Consider the following 21,133-nt stretch of genomic DNA (forward strand, 5'->3'; position numbering starts at 1 on the left):
GTTGGAGTCAGCACAAAGCAAAAAAGCTTTTATTGTAGTTTGGGGATTACTAAATTACAATATATCCAGATTCTTACTGTTAATATTTTCACAGTTCAGTAATCTTTGTTTTTGCTGTAATCAATAGGCTACATAGTTTTAATATTCTTGCTAAAAACAGACTGTATATAAAGAAGTGGAAGTAGTCACTGTGACATCACCTATTGATTTGTGGACTAAGGTTTTGAAGCATCAAGTTCGTCATTTTGGCCATCGCCATCTTGGTTTTCTGCAACCAGAAGTGACATGAGAGGGTGGGACAACCAAACATAAGCTGCAAATGTTAGCATGTCCAGCTCACCGCTTACTGTAGTAATGTTGCGTTACTTTCAAAGCCAGAGAGCATATAATATGCATGTCATTTCTAAAAAAAAAAATGTATTGCATTATAGGTTGTATTAGGTTTCAAGCAACATTAGCAGCACTTTTCAGCTATTTTATGGTTCGGGGAAGAAAAATTCAAACCTACGAATTTCTTCCACCATTATTATTGTACACTGCTCATGTGGTGAGGTAGAATATAAAGCTTGTAACAAATGTTATTAAGGGAGATGGGCCTTAGTAAAGGGTTATTGATTCACAGAAACGTTTTTTCTTTATTGTCTGGTTGCACAGGAAACCTATATGAAGACGGCAAAAGAAGATTCATCGAGAAGACTACTACTGACTGCTTAACCGAAAGACAAACCGACACAAATATGTTCAGCAGAGCTTGGTACCCATAAGGCCTTGAAGGGGCCCAGTGGGTGGGGTTACAAGGAGGCAGAGATGAACCTGACCAACCACAGGCCGTCACCTGGGGATATAAGCTCCACCCTCCACTGATCTTCAGGGTGACTGACAACTGGACCAACGCCTTATACGTTGGCATCTCAACTTTCATTGGCCAACAGTACAGGTAGGAAGCGAGGGGGGCAGGAATGGATGAGCTAAAACTTGTTTGTCTGCATCAGCCGCTTTCCTAATTATCACCCTGAATGTGGAGCTGGAGGACGGGTGATGGAAAGGTGAAGCTGAAGGGTGGGGATGATGAGGTGTGGAAGGTAGAGAATAGGGTGAAGTGGCTAAAGAGGTTTAAGAAAGCAAGGTAAATGGGACATGAATATTACAGTTATTGAGGAAAGAGGAGGCAGTAAGGGTGAGAGGAGGTGTCGACCACATCTAGAATCAAAAGTGTTTATACCCTTTGTCTAATCACGGCTGCATCCCACTGCCTCCCTGAGCTTAATTCACAAATTCTGTCTTTTCTCGTCTCAATGCAGTCATAAAACTGTGGATAATAGCACACACTTTCAGACAGCGTCCTTGAAAGTATTTATGGTTTTTGCACTCGGTTGAACACACAAAAAGGGATTGAAAGTAATTGTGTGAAGTGTGAATCAAGCTTTAGAAGTTATAACCCTACATACTTTCTCACCTCTGCAGCTACACAATTCTGTTTGAAGTGGGTGCGATTTTTGGTTTTTGAAAGTTAAAAAAAATTGTCAGACACAGTCCTTCCAATTTGGATGTTGGATAAGTGTGGGGGGAGGAGGTTTCAGACTTAATTTGCAGCATACTGAGGCTCCCCTGTTCGGGTCAGGCCTATGTTCCCTCAGCATCTATGATTCTTTTCTCATCCAAATTAGACCCTGTGTTCCCTCAGCATCATCAGTGGCCCATGTTAAAATCTGTCTATAACTTTTTGAGATATCAGGCTATCTATCCACTAACAGACAGAGAAGTTAGTAGACGTTGCCTTTGTTGGTTGGGTTGGTTAGGCATGAGGAGTGATATTGGTTATGGCAAAGGTGAGAATATCAAAGTAAGCCAATCAGAGGCAGAGTAGGGCGGGTCATGGCTGACATCATTCTGCATCATAAATGCCCGTTTTCGGGATAACGGGCCATCGGAACAGTAGGCGTTGATCAATTTAATACAGAATTATGACATTGACATTTGAAAGAATCTATTAATCGCTTGAGAAAAAATTATAATTTATTTAGTTGGATTGTATTTATTTGTATCCGAAATTCACAGAAATAAAAACAGGTGTGGAAAAATAATCCTCTGCGAAAATATAAAAAAAGAAGCTAATAAAAACATTTTTTATACGCACAAAATATTTTCATTTGGTCTGAAAAGACCTTAAATTGACGACAGCAGTTGGGCCTTTCATCTTCCTTCTAGAAGCATATGTGAAACAGTGAAAAAAATTTTGAAACAAAGTCAATGCAAAAGAAAACACATAAGAGTAAATTAAATGCCATAAACAAGAATTGGTACCAACGGTACTGTAAAAAAGAATTAGTACAGAAACAAAGAAAGCACAAAATTATAGACTTACTGATAAATTAGTGGCAGCCTCATCGCAGGAAAAGTGTCATCTGTGAAAGAACAACATTAAATCCAGTGGCGGACCGTGCATCTTATACCTGGGCCTTCTGTGCTGTCCTACTAGACTTGAGCCATCTCCTAACAAGCTCATTACGACGCCACAGCTATGGTTATTTGTTTCTAGGGGTGTAATAATACACGTATTCGTATTAAACCGTTCGGTACGAGGCTTAAGAACCGAACAATACGTTTGAATAATACTAGTGCATTTGGAAAATGCAGAAGCTTAAATTGTGGTAAATATAATGTTTTTGGTGGACTGCGCTCACGTAACAGACAACAGGCTTTGTGACCTCTGAACCCGGAACAATAACAAAAAACAGCTGAGGCTGCGGCACCGCGCGTGTCTTCAGGGGGACTAGCTTAGCTTAGCCCCCCTGAAGACACGCGCGAGCTAACTAGCTTAGCGGGGAGCCCGAACGGATTCAATTGTCCGGACAATAACCCCGCGCATGACGGGATGCTTCGTAATTAACGGACAATACATATAGTTCAAATCAATGTAATCAACACAATGACAAGAAAAACTCACAAGAACCATATGACAACAAAGCAACAAATCAATCCAGCAACACTGCAGCGCTAGAGCAGGAGCCATTCATATTATTCATAAAAACGACACGATAGACAAATGAACACTGTAGAAACGCAAAATCAGTTAACTTACCACAGCTGCTCTTCACTTAAAAAGTCCACTCAGGTCTCTCCAAAAGTTTTCAAAAGCACGTAGCTTGTGCTTGTCCTGTCGTGTAGCTCCCTTGGTTAGCGTAGCATAGCTCCAAACAGCTCCAAAAATCAAGAGCTCAGTTGCAAATGAAATGCATTCTTAGCCATAAAATGTGCAACGCTTCTCCGCGCTGTCAGCCAGAAATACCGTTGGTACATATCCTTTTCCATGCTGGGTCAGGGCTGCTAGCTGGGGGCTTGACCGACCCTTTGATATGATGTCCAGCTTTTCTGGAAATGTCCTTCTCCAGAAATCCATTTAAAAACACTAAAAATGTCATGTCAATGTCATAACTTCTCTTACATATGTTTCAACTTGAACTCTTACTAAACACTAAGATCTGCTTGCTAGCTTTCTGTTTGACAAAAGTCACGCTGGCCCACTGACCAATCACGGCGCACGTAAATGCTGACGTACTTAGCAGGCTACCTGGGTAACTCTGGCACGTCAAAGAATACGCCCAACATGTCAAACTAAAGATCTGATTGGTTGAAGATGATGACAATCAACAATATCGTCCCCATATACTTTAATCTGCAAGGTCTACCTAGAGGACCTCGGGCCGCTCTCCTTACATAGAGAAATAGAGGCTCTGATTGGATAAGAGCTTTTTTCCTGATTCAACAACGGCAGGATGTCAGTGATGACAGGAGGAGCATCTCAACGCTGACAGGCGACACATCATCATGTGAATTTCTCGCCCAAGTTAAACTTGCGCCTGGCAAGAATTTACATTTCCTCGCGTCCATTCCCGTCTTTGCATTGACTTTGTATGTAATCTACTCCCGCGAAAAAATTTGTGCCGCGTTTGGTGTGAACACAGCATTAGAATGTTGTAATAGCAATATTAGCCATAGAGAGCTAACATAATGGCTAGCTTGGTTAGCACTAAACTGATCGCAGAAAAACAAATCATCACAAAGAGCATCTACCGATAAGGCTCCAAAACAAGACATTTTAGGAGAATATAAAAAATATGTCTCTCAATATTTGTTTGGTCCCAGATCTGACAAAAGACTGGATGTAATTATGTCAGTTTAACTGCTGCTAACAACAGAAACCACCGCTGGTGGCAGAACGGACATGCACACATACACAAAACACACACACATTGCACAACAGGGTTTCCCAGCCACCGGCAGAAACACTGCAAAGAAGAAGAAGAATTTAGGGCTCTACGATTTATGGAAATCATGTTCCTAATGTAATGTGAATGAATCACCAAGCTGCTATTGTTCCCCCTGATTCCTGTGACCGACGTCATACCATGTGATGATAAGCAGCACAAGCATGCAGGTACTCTGGTGACACTGAAACCGCCGCTGTGGCAGCAGAAGCAGCTGGTAGATCAGTTTTGTTTTATCACATGCGCCACTGAGGCACAGGAGAACATTTTAAACACAAACTAGGATGATGATAACGGTTAAAATCAGACATGCTGTGAAAGCAAAGAGTTAATGCTGAAACAATGGGGATTATCTGTTGTTTGGAACGTTTTTCAGATTAAAATCTGTTAAACAAGGACAAATCTTCTATGTAGACACTTGAGGAAAACACTAAAACGGTACATAATTGTAAGCATTAATGCGTTTGGCTATAAAGTAAGCACATGGAGTGCCCAAAATTTAAAAGGTTTTGGGTTTAAAATACCTGGGAGCTACGGGGAGCTCGGCTCCCCTGAAAGAGACATTAGTTTCCCAGGAAGCTTCATTTGAACAATTTATGAGAGCTCTGAAAAATTGTTGAATTGAAAAAGTTTTGGTGCCACTGCTTTTTTCTGTATTATTTTTATTTCCCTGCATGTTACAAATGTGATGTTTCAATAATATATATTTGTAGTTTGATGATGCATATGTAATAAGAGTAGCGTAGCTGCCTTCGGAAATGGTTCAGTACGTAGCGAGTGTACGATCGTTTTAGGGTCACAACTTTGGTTGTGGCTGCTGCAGTTATGAAATAAATGAAAAAAGCCAGTTTAAAGTTCTATCACATTATGGGTGAGAGATCTCACTCAAAAACCAAGATTAAACAGGTACTTGAAAGCATGAAGGAGAACTTGTAAAAGACCAAACACTCGTCATAATTATCCAACTAGCAATCAAACTAACCATGGTGGGCTTATACTATTGTAATATGTACATATTGCTCAAAATATAGACACATTTTCAGTGGAGGATCTGTGAAATGATGAATGGTACTCAACCCGACAGGTACGATTTTTTGCTCTTGTTCTCATTAAATTACAAATGTCAGCTGTGGGAATAAAGCTCATTGCCCACAACGTTTATGGACGGAGATGAGTCTGTCACCATGTTGGATGTCTGACAAATGAAAGATTATTTCCCATCTTGCTCTTTCCACATTCAGAGCAGTCTGCTTTAAGCTAAACAGAGGGCAAGAATCTGTGTAAGTTTTTGGGACTTTAGAACTATGGGTTCTTCCTGTTTGACTTTTTCTGAATGAGTATGCTGTACCCTCATGAGTTTTGGGGCTCCCAACAAGGAATTAAAAACAGAGTAATTATTAAACCGTGATCTTCGCTTAAACACACCCTTTGTGTGTGTGTATGTGTGTGTATATTTTTCAGTGGATGTTTTTTGTAGGCGTACATGGTCATGGCCAAATTGAGTGTAGCACCTCACTGTGTTTCTCTCTCTCTCTCTCTCTCTCTCTCACTCTGTCTACTGTTGCCATGGAAACCAGTCCTCCCTGTTCGCTGAGTCAGGAAAAGGAGGGTATAGTTTGACTGGGGTGGTCCTATCAGAATCACTAGGTGGCATCTCAGACCCATCTACCAAACAGCATCTACCCGTAGCTGTTTGAAGATATCTAATCACATCTGGTGAAGTCACTTTGGAAGACTCTGGTTGGCTTTTTGTTTTTAGGGAAAAGACCTCTCCTTAAGCAGCATTTCACTGATGTCTCATTTGGCCTTGTAGCTCCTATATTTCTATATTCTATAATGTAGGCTATGCCAGGATATTTCTTTTTTTAAAGATCTCAAGATGAAAGATGAAATGGACACTTCAACCAGGAAAACTGCTACATTCTGCTTCTTCAGCAGTGTCCTCACACTCAAAATTGAGTCATCATACATATTTTAACAGCCCCCCCTTTCTTTGCATCATATATCATTCTCCTTTTTTATCTCCATAATTTATATCCCACTGGTGTACACTTTTGAATCCATTCCCGTTAAATGTCCAGACCTTGTGATGTGAAATAAAGGAATATTTCAACATTTTGGAAAAAATATATTTCCCTATTTGGAAAAACTTATTTTGTGTTTATTTTGCCACAAAAATGTAAACGAGTATGCAACTACTTCATCCCTTGGGAACTATGTTTTTCTCATAGAGTCAATGGGGAAGGGACCATATGGTGTGTGCAAGATTATATTAGCAATATTTGTATTTATTTGGGCAGTGCTGCTTTAAATAGCTCCTTTTTGTGGGTGGCATTTGCAATAATGACTCCTTTGTGATTGCAGTTTATTCTCCTGGAGAGTAGAACGTAGAGAACAGTTGGGCAAGTCCATAGTAATTGAAGCAATTCCAAATGAATCCCATGGGACTGTATCTTCAGTCTCAGCTGAACTGAACGGAGCAAATGGCTTTTGTGAACAACTCTTGTGTGATACTTTCCTGGGACCACGTTACAGTAACATCCAAATGAGAAAATCCTATCTTAATCCCACTTAAGAAAGCAATTTAGAGTTTGTTTTACCAAGACAGAAGGGGTGTTGCTAAATTCAATGTCAGTTGTCAGTCCTGCTGCAATGTAGCAATCTGTAAATCACCCTCAATCTGCTGCAGAGGCGACAGATAACTTCATCTGATAGCAAAGACTGACTTCTCCCTGAGCTATTTGGGCACCTTTCACTGCTTTGTCAGGAATTTCAAAGCCATGACTTGCCTCATAATTGCAAACATCTTCAAAATGCTTCAAAACAGCAGAAGGTGTTAATATGTGTTGATGAATGGCCATGTTTGATGTGGCTCACACATTATAATTGTAATTTGATTAAAGGAACAATGTGGGTAAGGTGTAGCTATTGTTATAATTCTGTGATCATGGGGTAATGTGATTATGCACTTAGTTAAAGTAAAAGCATAATCAAATAACTTATTGTTGTTGCTGAGTGACAGTTGCATGAGAAGACACTTGCTGGGACAGGATAAAAAAACAACAACTTGAAAGCCTATTTGGAATGCAGGAGTGTATTGCAGAGCTCATGCATGGAAATAAATAGAAAAGAGGTGCGGAGAAGTCCTTTAACATGGTAGAGAGGGTGGGATAGTAAAGGGCTGGGACAGAGAGCTACCTGCTATTATTGGCTTACCTGCAATCATTAAGGGAATTCCCTGTTTTGCCAGATTACAGGCAACTAGTGCCTGGAAAGTTCACCGTTAAAGTAAAACAAAAAAAACTGTTTTGTCCCACATGGATTTTGGAGTTTGCTCAAATTATTTTCAAGGGTTTGATGAGCAGCAGCGATGAAGTAGAGTCTGTCAACCAAATTTAAAACTGTAGATACTCACCCAAAACTGTATTTTTACCAGGATAATCATCTCAGTTTCAATACTGCTTTCCAGGGAGTCAAGAAGGCAAATAATAGATAGTAAGATAATTAAAACTGTTCAAACAGTATGTTGGTTGAGTGTACTGTTGTCCAGATTTTGTTTACATTTGTTTTCATTTCTATACTAGTTTGTTCCCTTGTAAATCTGTCCAGCTGATAGTGGTGCCATGTTATTGCAGGTTGCTCTTGAACGCAATACTTATTGCTTCAGGTTTTTCCAGGAAATGCATGTCCCATTTCTACAAAGCCTTTGTTGCTGACTTTGTGCGGCAATTAGAGGCCATTAATGAAGCCAACTTGAACAACTCTGTACAGTTATTTTAATTCTGTACACTCTGCTATCATTACCGGTTTTGAAGAGGTTTGTCAGTCTTTATGTGATCCTCTGCAGGGTGGCCTGTAATGAGACATGCAGCTCTTGTTGAATTTGATCTAAACCTGTTTTGTTACCCTCCAGTAGCTTTGGGAGTTGGGGAAGTGAGGAAGGAGAAGTGTTATGTACATAGTGTTGATGATTTCCTTGAAGACTATACGTTTACATTCGTGTAATTTAACAATAGCACCTCTAACACCTTGTCTGCCAACACAATCTTATGGGAAGGCGTATAAATAGCGGGGACATGTACGCGTCACTATCAATGCAATTTAACGCCATGTTGTTACAGAGAATACGCGTCACTATCAATGCAATTTAACGCCATGTTGTTACAGAGAAACATTAACAGCAACAAAACCGCTTAGTTAGGTTTAGGAAAAAGCATCATGGCTGGACTTTAAAAAAAAGAAATACAGGACAGGAAATATACTGGACTTAAAAGTAAAATACACACGGAAACAGCATAACAGGAAAACACATCACTAACATCACAAACTTAAGTTAAAAGAATAGCAACACTGGTCTCAAACATCATTCACTTCCCCTTCCGCTCTCCATAATTCGTCACTCTCACATTTAATATTACATCGCTTGGTCATATTCATGTGGATGCGTTCAACATGGCGTACAAATGACACCAAAAAGCACGCAAAATGACTTACAAATTGTTGTGTCATTCACGCACCAATTGGTGTAACGAAAGCTGCACGTCAGCAGAGCAGCTTCAGTTCTCCGCCTGAAAGTGAATGAGCATACCCCCCCCAAATTTTTTAAAAAAATTGGACAACACATTGGGAAACAGTCATCACCAACAGTGCATTAATGTGCACATACTAACATGATCTAGAATCTACACAGAAGTGTGTTCATCCACGTCACCTCTATCCATCTTCATCTTTCAGTTTGATCCTCTGCTGTCTCCTGTTCCTCTCCCCAGGTGTCCTTTCTTCCTCAGCGATGGCAGAAACAGTCGCCATAGCAACAGAGAGCCTACAGTGAAGTGAAAGAAAAGAGTGAGTGAGAGGGAAAAAAGAGAGATTGAAAGAGGAAGGAGAAAGGGGGAACTTTAAGATTTAAATCTGCGTGTCGTTCTCTCTACATCTGTGTTTTCTTCTCTTTTTGTCTTCACATAGATTGGTTTCTTCCATCTATCCCTCCACCTTCTAATCCCTCTAATCCTTCATCTATTCCTATGTGTCCTTGAGTTAAGGGCCAATTATACCTTCTGGGTCTAAGAAACATGGTTTACACACTACACTTCCTCCTGTGTGTGTGTGCATGTGTATAAGCAGCAAAACTCCTCCTCCATTGTAAACAGGGAAGGATGTGACTCTTAATTGAGCTAAAAAAGTGCTTGTTAGCTGCATTATTCATTTACTTGTTTGAGATGTTATGGGTTGATTTAAAGCAGAGAATCAAAGTCACACAGGGTGTCTCACGCTGGAAGGCTGTTTCATCTTTAGGTGGCTTTCATTATACTTCCAATGCTGCTATTTCAAGTTCCTTAAATGCAAAATCTACTGAAAACTATGATATTCTTAAATAAGTAACAGCGATTAAAGTTTTACTTCAAAGTCAGTGGACATTCTCACCACCGAAATGGAAATGATAAAATGTTTATGGTGTAGGCTTTGCGCTGGAGAAAGAACAAAAGTGTGTAGATGTACTGTGTGTGTGTGTGTGTGTGTGTGTGTGTGTGTGTGTGTGTGTGTGTGTGTGTCTCTCTGTTTTAATCTCATTCATATATTCATCAGCAGGCAGAAGTGCTGACGCAAGTGAGAGGGAGAGGAGGCATGGAAGTGAGAGGCAGAAAGTGTGAGGAGGAGAAAGAAATCCAGAAATGTATCCATCCATCCATCCAGAGTGCTAATAGTGATGTTTGATGTAGACATTAAACATACAACACATAGATGAATAGTGAATGCGGGGGTGTAGACATTCAGAAAAGAGGTCAGGAAAAACCAATCCCCTTTTCTTCTCTTCTCTGAGTTTCAGTTCTATAAGATTTATTTTGGATCAACGGGCAAATAAATCCTCAAATGCGGACCAAAATAACATTAATACTGACTCGCACTGTCCACAAATGTATTTGAGCTTGCAAGCTTACATCACAGTGTACCCGGCTCTCTGCAGTGTCTATCTCTGTTTGCTTTTATGCTGACAACTTAAAGAGAGGAATGAAACAAAGGAAAGTGTACAAAAATCTGATGAGACAGAAAATCAGGCAAACAGCAGAAAACGAAGACATTATGGAAACAAGAGATGAGGACAAGGGGAGGATATGAGATAGAAACTGGAGGATGGATAACAGGATGACGGGACAAATTATTGACCTATGACCACATCAGTCACTACCCATAATTCATCAGGAACATGTCCATACTGTGGACAGCTAGCTGAATCTCATGGCTAACTAGGTGTGACATCCATCGTCTTCTCACAACTGTAAAGGGCTATTGTACAGTAATAACAAGAAGATTACATGCTGGGTACTTAGTGAACATGACATGGAGATGCTCACAGGAAATAGTGTGTGTGTGTGTGTGTGGTGTGTTAATGGGTTAATGTGTATTCAGGCGTGTCTAGTTTGTACATGTGTTTATGTGTGCTTGGAAAGTAATATAACCCATATGCACCCAAACATTATATTTAGTATGATAAGTCAAAATGCAACAACATTTGTTCTGATTGGTCTAAAGTCTTGACATTTGGTATGGATATTCTTTGGGCTAGTACAGGGGAAAATAAATTTCGTCTGGAGCTGCAAAAAGCTATTTGATATTACAGTTTATAAAGTTTTAAATATAGTTATATTATATATACAAAATTATAGTTAGTTGTATTTATGAAAATAGACAAAAAAGACAATTATTGACATTTTATTGCTATTTTACCTGTTATAACAATATCAAACTCTTATGTAGAGGAGAGTTTGCTGCAGTAGTTGAGAAATCGCTCTTTTTCTCTGATCTCCAGCGTGATACTATTCAGCAAATGCTGTGTGTTTGTTTTGGAAGTGTCTTTCTACATTACATTTTTTGCACATATCAAGCGTACAGGTAAGCCGGCATCATTTGCAGTGAATGCAAATTAATATGTCCACACAGAATTAAACTCTATTTTCCTCGATGACTTTTCTTTTTTTGGGATTTATCCATTGATAGTTTACCGAGGGTGGGGGTCTGCAAATCATGATGAGCCACCTGCAGGGAAAGGCGCTTAACAGCAACGTAATAGGATGTGACATTTTAGTTGACAAAATATTAAAACATTTTTTTATTTTCAGTGACACAGTAGAGACACTCACGTTCGCTATTTGATTGGTTCTTAGCAGTCACGACGTGTCCTTCCCCGATTCGTCGCGCCCCTATCACCTGACCCTTACCCAGAAATTCACAAACAACAGACTTGGTTATCTATCGACTACCAGGTTAATTTAACATGGACAACTGATTACAGGTGTTACTAACCTTGTTGTCTTTACTAGCAGCTGTTGTCCAGTTAAAGTCTGCATTTCTGAGGAGGAAACAGCTGTTATTGTAGCGATTAGCGAGCGGCGTGTCCAGGGCGTTATCAGACCTACGGAGCGGCCATCTGAAGTCAGGTTAGCGGCTCTGAGCAACCAATCTACTTTCTGTTTACACCGGCCCCACCCGCGTGCCCAGTATACGTGAATAGTCACGTGATATTCGTTTTCAGGCGTTGTAGTCTGGATGGAGATCGTCTCGAAAATGATGCTGAAACTCCGCGTGGACGGAGATCGTTTTTGTTTGTTAAAACTTTGATTTTTTTTGTATTAGTGTGGATGTAGACTCAGGGACCCGCAACAGTGGGGCTGAAGAGCCGCATGCAGCTCCGGAGCCGCGGGTTGCCGACCCCTGGGCTAGTATGCAACAGTACTTTGAAATGTTTAGATCACATGAAAAGTCATACTTTTACTGTATCAATGGTCAAAGTCAGAAAACGCTAAAATTGTGTTTATTATATGTTTTCCATATGATCTTTTTTGTGTGCATATCATTTATGATCAACTTGATATGAGTTCATAGATACCAAACACCTGATTGTGCCCCTTTTAGTTTCTAAGATACATCCATTTTGTTACCATACTATATAAAGTCATTGGGCACACTAAAACGTCCTAGCATATAGGGATTTAAATTTTTTCGGGAACACACATGCGAGGGGCTTCTATCTATATATTCCACATGAACAAAAGTGTCACAGAACTGGAAGTCATACAGCAGGTGAAAACATTCACTTGAGGAGATGTTCTCTATTAATTTCAATGAGTTTTCAATACACTTTCAGGAAGTGTGTCTGGACATGCACAAGAGCAGAGCCCATCCAGCTCCCGTGTCAAGGCCCATTGGTATACATCTATGCCAAAGGAGCTGACGGGTGAATCAGTGCTCTATGACTAGAGGTCACTATCCAACAACGCCAACAGAAGGCCTTTGCTCACTACTGCAATAGAGCAATGATCCCACTTCATAGTAGATGTCTCAAAGTCTTCTGTAACAAGTAAGGAATAGATGAAGTCAGTTGAGTTATTAAGTCTATTAATTTAGAGATTGACTTAAAATACAAGGAAAATGTAATGCGTTCGTAAATACAGTTTCTCAGAGCACCTATTAGTTTGTGCAAGATTCTCTCCATTGTGTGTGTGTGTGTGTGTGTGTAGCTGCAACACTTTCAAATGAGCAGTATGGATTGAGATGGATGTTGTTTTGAAGATTATACTATATAGGAATAAACAGGACAGTATTTGTTAGGTGAGGGTTGAGCCTGATCTTCTGGTCCTCCTTTGAAGGATACAACCGCAGGGCTGGGATTGAATAAATCTTGCCAGTAAGGAGTAGTTGCTGAGTTATCTTGCTGAGGAGTAAAATGTTGGACAGACAGACGTTAATTGAAGAACGTTCTCTGATGTGCGTTACCAAACACTGCTACATATGTTGAGATGCTTTGCCATCGAGGAAAAAAATAAATCTGTTTTGTGCCAAAGTCAAAGCAGTAACTTTAAAAACCCACAGCTTCTCTTTGCATGCAATTCCTCTAGTTCAGCAGCTCCAGTGCTTAAAGCTGTTGTCTTACTCCTTAATCATCCTAAATACAAGAAGCAAGTCGCCATGGTTTACTGCACTTTTTACAGTTACCTAGCAACACCCATTCACAAAATGCCATATAAGGCATAACGCAGTGTGGAGGCTGAATGTACTCTACGAATTAGAGCGAGGCAGTCGGAGAGGACATTAGAGAGACGTGGCTTTTCAGAGTAAATCAAAAAACAAGTGAAGATGTGTACTGTGTGGTAGAGGTCTCTGAAGAAACATTAGGGGCTCCTGGTAGTTGAGCAGGTTGTAGCTTTCATGTCTGATGACCGCAAAAGGGTCCCGATATCTCAATACCACAATTATTGTCTTTCTTGACAACAGAGATACAAGATAGACAGTCAATTAAAGTCAATGGAGCTGCTTTTGCATCCCATCCTGTGCATTCTCTGTCATGTGCTGTTGCAGCTTACCACGTCATCCAAATACCAGCTCCTACCTGCCATGTGATCCCCTGTACCTCCCGTCTCTCCTCAGCACTTCTCTCCGTTGTCAGTTGGTTATTCAGCCTGCTGGTCAGCCGGCCAAGCAACTAGCCAGCCAATTAGTCATCTCAGTGGGAGCAGACTAAAACCTGGTCTCTTCCCACATTTAATACCTAGCAGATCTTATGGCTTACAATGCAGATGGTAACAAGCACCATGCACAAGACCGCGACATAAACTGCAGATTTTGGCCCCAGAAAAAGAAAATACAACACAGTGATTCATGAAACTGTGTTTCCATGGCAACCGTAGATATTTTATATTTGGCAGGAAGAAGACAGTGGGACAAGACAGCCTACTGTGGGGCTCTGCCCTTGTCTTCTCTCTTCTGCTTTAATCTATTATTGTTGTATTCGTATAGTAGATCATCGTGGCTTCAGACTTGTTGAGGAACAGATTATACAGGCACTCAAAGTGCTTTGACCCATATGCCACCATTTTAAATGTGAATAGATTTATTTAAATTTAAATATTTCCTAAGCCTTCAGTGTTGAACTTCTGTTTCAACCTTTGTTGCAACATTTGGGGACTTTTAAGACTTTTGGTGATGATATTTCTCAAAAGCTGCTTCTGAGAGTTTTTCTGACCAACAATGTTAATAAGTCTGCTTATACAGCACAAAGTGCATGTTGGTGCAGCTGATGCATTTACAGTTGCTGCCTGCAGCAAAAGCTTTTAGATGATCACAGGCGCTGATGGCTCCCCAAACATGCAAAATTTACAAATGTGAAGTTGTTCATATTGTGAGTGTTCATTTACACCATATTATCATTTTTGCACAGTATCTATTTTTGCCCTTTCCAAAAAAGTGAGATTTCATTGAAGAGCTTTTGTTTTATTTTTACATTTAGGTTTATTTTCTCCTAAACTACAGCCTTGATGCTATTGTACAGGTTTGTTGTGTTACATTTCATAGTCATTTATGACATCGTCTAATTCATGAAGGCTTATTACTGGTGTTGTCATGTAAGTGGCGTTGTCCTTCAAAGCTTTAAGTAAAGTGAGTGGAGTTGAAGTGGAGACAGAAGAAATTCAATTACGCAAATATAAGGGAGAGACTGGCATTGATTTATAACTTAGGTACATCATGCAAGGAAAAAGACACATTTCTTCTTTTTCTTTAGGTGCTCAGGAATAGCTCTGGGAAAGCCTTTGCTCTGTGTGTGTGTGTGTGTGTGTGTGTGTGTGTGTGTGTGTGTGTGTGTGTGTGTGTGTGTGTGGCACTGTCCCTCGCTGCTTGGTGATTGGAATGGAGTTAGTGTCCCAATGAATCACATTATGATCTCATATCACTTATTCATAGACCTATGAATTATAGAAACCTCAATGAATCGTTCACCTACATGCAACGTCACATGGTTCATGCATTAGTGTGCATTGTATGAACACTAGTTGCTCTGCTCTCCAGTGGTGGGCAGTATTGTGGGGTTTGGTACGGTACAATGTGGTTCTGTATGGACTGGATCCATCACTACCACGTTCACAGTAGTTTTGCTGTGCTGTCTCCCTTCTGGAAGTGAAATCTGAAAAATCCTGGAACCAATGTGTACTGTTGATGAGTCAATGTAACTAAACCAAAACCACAGAGAAAGAGGTTGGAGTTTTGGTTGATAACTGTTGACTTTTGAGAGATACAACAGATTATTTACCTGCGATCTTCTTATTGAGCTATGTTGTTCTAAAATTTGGTCTCATGTGTTGGACTTGGGTGTTTGACCGAAAACAGCCCTGCTTCGAAAAACAATGTGAGGGTCTACGTTGGTGGGGGCGTGTTGCTTCAGGTATGGGGGGGGCAAATTGAAATTATCTGCTTAAAGAGCAGATCCTAGTCTGAAGGGTTGTCAGATGGCAAAACAATATACAAAGAATTTTACAGCTCTGGTAAGTTACCCACAGCAGCAATTATTTTATATTTCACCACAATGATGTTGAGATGAAAAGAAATACAGCACTCACATGAAGTAATCTACAAGGAATGCACATTTGCATGTATTTGATTGGCCACCCCAGTGCTTTGCCGGATGATGTGGCCTTGTGGTCTGGCAAAGGGTGAGCCAATTGAACTTTTTTGTCAGGTGAACCTCCCTCCGCTACTACTGCTTTCTTCACATGAACATACACATAAGTTCTTTTGGGGCACTAGCTGAAAGGACTGATGCTGGAGGACAGTCTCGAAGACACATGGAGTCCACAAGAATAAAAAGAAGTAAAATACATTAGAGTTCCTCAGAATGTTTTTCTAGCAACACGTTAGCCTCAGACAGATTGAAGGGAAACTTAATTAATACAGATCGCAAAATCAACAAAACATCTCTAATAAAACAGCACCAAACCAATAATGATCCAACAAGGGCATGTGAGGAGTACAATGATTGTGAATATTTGTTTGGTCTCACATCTGACAGAATGTTGGATGTAACAATGTCAGTTAAACAGCGGTTGCTTCTAGCAACAGGATGATAGACCTGTGCACAGAAAGCTTATTAAAATGACTCGAACTTGACCCAAGTGACCTTGATGGTGGCCTCATAATGTGACTTTGCAAAGCTATTCATTCTTTGGCAGGCCTGTACCCTTTTTTTAATTTATTTTTTAACATCTCCCTGCAAATTTGTGTTGCCAAGTGATTTTGGCTAAAGCTCCTTACTGGCTAGAATTGTATTTGTTGCTTGGCAACATTAACTTAGTGAGCATCTTAACAGGAAGCAACTATTGAGGCTTCAGTGATTTAATGACACAACTCTTTTTGTTGGCTCTGCACGGCTGTCAGTTCGCTGCATGACATCCTGCTACCTGCAGGGCACCATCTCATACTCATATAGTCTCTTTGGGAAGCGTGTGTGTGTGTGTGTGTTGAGGATACTAGTCTCTCAAGCTGCTTGTGAATACAAAATTCTCTCAGCAACTATCCTCCCCTGAGACACGCATGTTTGTATCTATATGCTTCAGAACCGTCACTGCCCCTCACCCTTACATTAACTATCACAACTACATGCCTAAACCCCAACCTGACCCGAGTCCTAATTTAAGTCAAACATAACACGTCTAACCCATCAACAACCCTTGGGAGTACAGTGGGAACTGGCCAAAATGTACTCAGTTTGCAGTTTCAACTTGCTATCATAATATCTGCTTAGCTGTGAAGTCCTGGCACTGTGATAACATGAGCATCATTGTTGTATTTCCATCTAACACTTACAGAATAGATGTGAGGTGTTGAGAAGGAGCAGCAATTTGGTTCCAAAAATAGACAAGCTCTCTAAATGTACAGCAGGGCAACCTGTGTTTTATAGCAGGAACTATGCTTGGCTCTCTATACCAGAGCTGCCAAAATAGGACCTGTGAGCAAAATCAGCTGAATCTGAGCAGCCTGAAATAGGACCTGTAGGCAAAACCTGGCTCTCATAGAATGAGTTTGGCCAACCAAAGTGTTACACCAAGTGTAAAATGTGCTGCTTTTCATGCGTTGTGTTTAAATTTGATAACTTCTCACCTGAGTTACTTGACAACAAGGCTCTTATGGGCCTTATTAGTCTTGTAGTGCATACATTTTGAGCAAAATCTGACAATGTTACAGTGTCTGAAAATGTTACAGTGAAAATGCCTTTCTTGAGTTTCTGCGCCTGAAAGAAGAATACAAATATAATCATTTCTTGTACAGTATTTAATTTCTCCTTCACCGTCCACAGTCTGTAATTCTTGAATGTTGGTATTTGGCACCATATGTTTTGACAGTGATTGGTCAATAAATTAAAAATGCAGCAAAGTATTTGTATTCCTATAAAGTTATCAATTAGAATATATATTGTTTTTGATATAACATTTGGGATTAGACTTTAAAGAAAGCAGTTATTAGGAAAAATACATAAAGCTCCTTGTATTGATTCTAAATCACTGTCTGGCCTCTTGTGGCTCATGCTTTATAAAACTGTGGTAACATCCCTGTAATATAGCAGAGGGCCAGTGCAAGAGTGCACAGCTGCATGTAGAAAAACCATGAGGATTTAAAAAAAAAAAAATGTTTAAGGATCCCTCAACATTATACACATTATACAACTCGTATCAGTCTAAACTAAATAAGCAGTCAGTAACAGATGAGACTCACATTTTTCCAAGAAATACACAGGTTTATCCATTTGGACACGAGCCTTTAAAGTATGCTACTAACCAATACTACAATTCTATACTTGTTCTGTTCTATACACCAAGGTACCTCTAAATTGTTACCACCCTCCCATCGATTAAACAGGATTTAAACTTTTTCAAATTCAGTTTCAGGAAGTTGCATCCCTGGAAGTAAAAACTTTAATGTTTCAGTTGGTGTCTTATCAACTATGGATTTGGACGATCCTCAAGGTGACCCAGCAAACAGGGAGGGAGAAAGAGAGGGAGATGACTTGTAGACTGACAGAGTGACCGGCTGGCCAGCTTCCTGTTTTCTCCCAGACTGTTGTTAAACTCAGTCAATCTTGGAGAGTCCCGGCGCTGCCATCTGGGTTTAACTGGAGCTTCATCATGGCTCTGCCAACTGGCACAGATGGCATAAGGATACTATGTCATTTGTTTGAGTGGAGTTGAGCACAGTGGAATGAAGTAGAGCTGAAGGTCCTCAGTCATGTTTAGTTATCAAGTGTCTGAAGTCAGTTTAAAGAGGCTGTATTTAACATCCAGAGCATTAATATAGTAGAAACCACTATGAGCTATATGTATAGTTGAGTAATGTCTTCCTGAGCAGAGAATGAAGGAGCTTTCCCTCCGTGAGTGTTGTTGTTGTTCCAGTGCCGGCGCACCATCACCACGCTGACAGCCGCTGAGAGGCAATTGGAACGCTCTCTCATATCGTGCTCCTTTAAAGTGGCATTCTCAAAGATTTTCATTTAAATAAACGTCTGTGTAGACACTATCACTGATGGCGGTAACACAATGGTGATGGACTGTTCTCGTTATAAGCCTGATGCTGTTGTCATGACATCCCACACATGACCTCCCTCACGCCACAAGCCTGCTTCTCTAATCTCAGCTCAGTATCCCTGGGATTTGTGACCATACTGGATGATTCCACATCTCAGGATTTAAACTTAAGAATTTAAAAAGGCTCATGACTAGAATCATTTCAAACTCCAGTTGAAACCGTTTTTTAATGAGGGAACTGTCATGTGGTCATAAATGAGCTGGTGCTTGTCCGTGAGTCACATGGTGATTTCATGGCACTATTATTTGTGCTTTGATCTGATTTGTATGTGTTTAGTGTTGAGTATAGTGTATCTTAACGGACCATTGTGGGAGGAGTGCAATAGTTCATGCTATGTAATTTATGTCCATTAGTGCTGCTCAGTGCCAATGCAGGAAATAATGTGCTATTCAGGAAGCAGGGCAGAAAGTAAGTGTCCAACTTTTGACCCTAAGCATACAGTAACAATAGTTTATTTGCTGTAACCACTATATTTCCCTGAACTTAACCGCTAGAGTCACCATGTGCAGATGTGGAAAAATTTGTTACAATTTGACGTAATCTGCAACATTTATTGATGTTCTTGGCTGAATTGCTAATATTTACTGATCAACCCAAAATGTGTAGCTGAGGTGAAAGACTGCTGGCAACATATTACATATTCAGGTCAAACCTCTGAGCTGAGGAGATACACAGTTCCGAACTGCACATTGAAGTTTAATCATTTAGTTGCCAAGACCGAAGAAACGGCCACCTGTATGTGAAGCAGATTTATTACTTTGCAAACAGATATTAAAGACAACAAATATAATTTAATTGGCCTCTTGCCGACTAAGGATGAGCTCGTTGGGCTCAGGAAGGCGCAAAACAGCAATCCGCTCAATCAGCTAGCAAAACAGCAATCCGCTCAATCGGCTGCTGACTACGAGCAGCGTGCTTTGAACTCTGAGCTCTGGCTGTTCACTCACATCTATGATGCCCATCTCAACACCACTGTATGCAATCATAACTGTAACAAATTGCTATAAATTTACGGTGGATTTTCAACGGTATCTTAAAGTATTTCATAATAATTGTAACATACAGTTAAATGTTCATCCCTCGCAAGCAAATTAACAGTTAATGCTGTAAATTAACAGTTAATGCCGTCAATTAACAATAATAGCAGACTACCGTAATTTAACAGCACGATATAGTATTTTTCATGAAGTGGTGGATATATGCATCTTTATACAAGTTCAGTGAATCACTATCCATCTACATCGTACTGTCTATTTTAGGTTAATGTGTCTGTAATGACGATAGAATATTTTTATTATTCAAACTGCTCATTGCCTAAAAGTAATTTTTGAGTGACAAGACGTGACCGACCTCTTCTGAACGTGACTTTGGACATCACAGCTTCAGTACATCCTTCTGATTAACAGTCATGTGGAGATCAACTGAGGAGCCGAGGTAACGTTATGCTTATAAACCGAAATCCAAAGTCTCCAATATTGTTTTGTCTTTATGAATATTGAACTGTTAACATCTCAGATAATGTTCCAATTGGTCTGTTTCATTACATTAGGTTTCTAATATTGGTGGAGCTAATGTTAGCTCTGTAATGTTAGCTAGCTCAAGCTAAATTAGCCTTAGAAACGTTAGCGTCCCTGCTGCCAGTAAATTTACGTTCTCCGGGTCATACATTTTCAAGAACTTTCCTGCAGAAGAGTGATATCTATGAAGGCAAATCGCTGGCAAAATCCGAGAGCACAAATGAGATCCATGCGTGCGCACAAATGAAATAGCTGCACGCGTATTTTACTTTGACGAGCGCTTTTACATCACTCCGCGAGCAAAATTCCCTCTCGCGTGAGCGAAATTTACTCTGCTCGCTTGCGAAACTTTAACCTGCTCCCTCGCGAACCTTTTAGCTGCTCGCTCGCTCGCAGTTTATCTTTTTGACAGTGAGTGGGCAGACCCAGTCTCTAATCTAATTGGTTACAATCCTCGTCTTTGGACTGGCCGGATATCACTCTGACACAGACGCTAGGTCTGTTAGAGGTGGTTTTCAATCCACCACTAAACACTACTCCACTACATCGTAGAATGTTCTACATTTGTCTGACAGGTTTTGTAAACTTTTCAAACTGTAGAAGCTGATGAAATACAAATTATGTTAATAGCGTTTTGAAATACAATAATTAAAAATATGTTTCTCTTGTAAATGGAGTCAAGTTGCTCAGATTGATTTAAATTCACTCATTCTATTACAGACAATGTGTGTTTGACAGTCAAACCTCTTCTGACAAACAGCTCAAAGAAGCTCTTTGATCTTAATTGATTAAAACATTATGTTATCCTATTTAATCATACTGTTGTGTTTACAGAAGAGATATAATGTAGTTGTATATAATATGAGCAACAATTTGGACCCGCTCAAGGATCTGTAGCCAAGATTAGGGACCACTGTTTCTATATTAACTGTTTGCCCAATTTAA

The 21,133-nt window shown here is 40.0% G+C and overlaps 1 protein-coding gene across 2 annotated transcripts in view; it reads left to right on the forward strand.

Annotated features, from left to right (window-relative positions):
- Positions 1–21,133, forward strand: part of lrrc7 (leucine rich repeat containing 7) — a 119,814-nt gene that overhangs the window by 21,127 nt on the left and 77,554 nt on the right. For both annotated transcript variants that reach the window (XM_068707709.1, XM_068707708.1), the window contains exon 2: positions 655–937. The gene's annotated coding sequence lies outside the window, so the exon portion shown is untranslated. The remainder of the gene's footprint in view (positions 1–654; positions 938–21,133) is intronic.

This window comes from Cebidichthys violaceus, unplaced genomic scaffold, assembly GCF_023349555.1.
Source record: "Cebidichthys violaceus isolate CVI_PGR_0920_01 unplaced genomic scaffold, fCebVio1.0.p SCAF_13, whole genome shotgun sequence".
NCBI lineage: Eukaryota > Metazoa > Chordata > Actinopteri > Perciformes > Stichaeidae > Cebidichthys > Cebidichthys violaceus.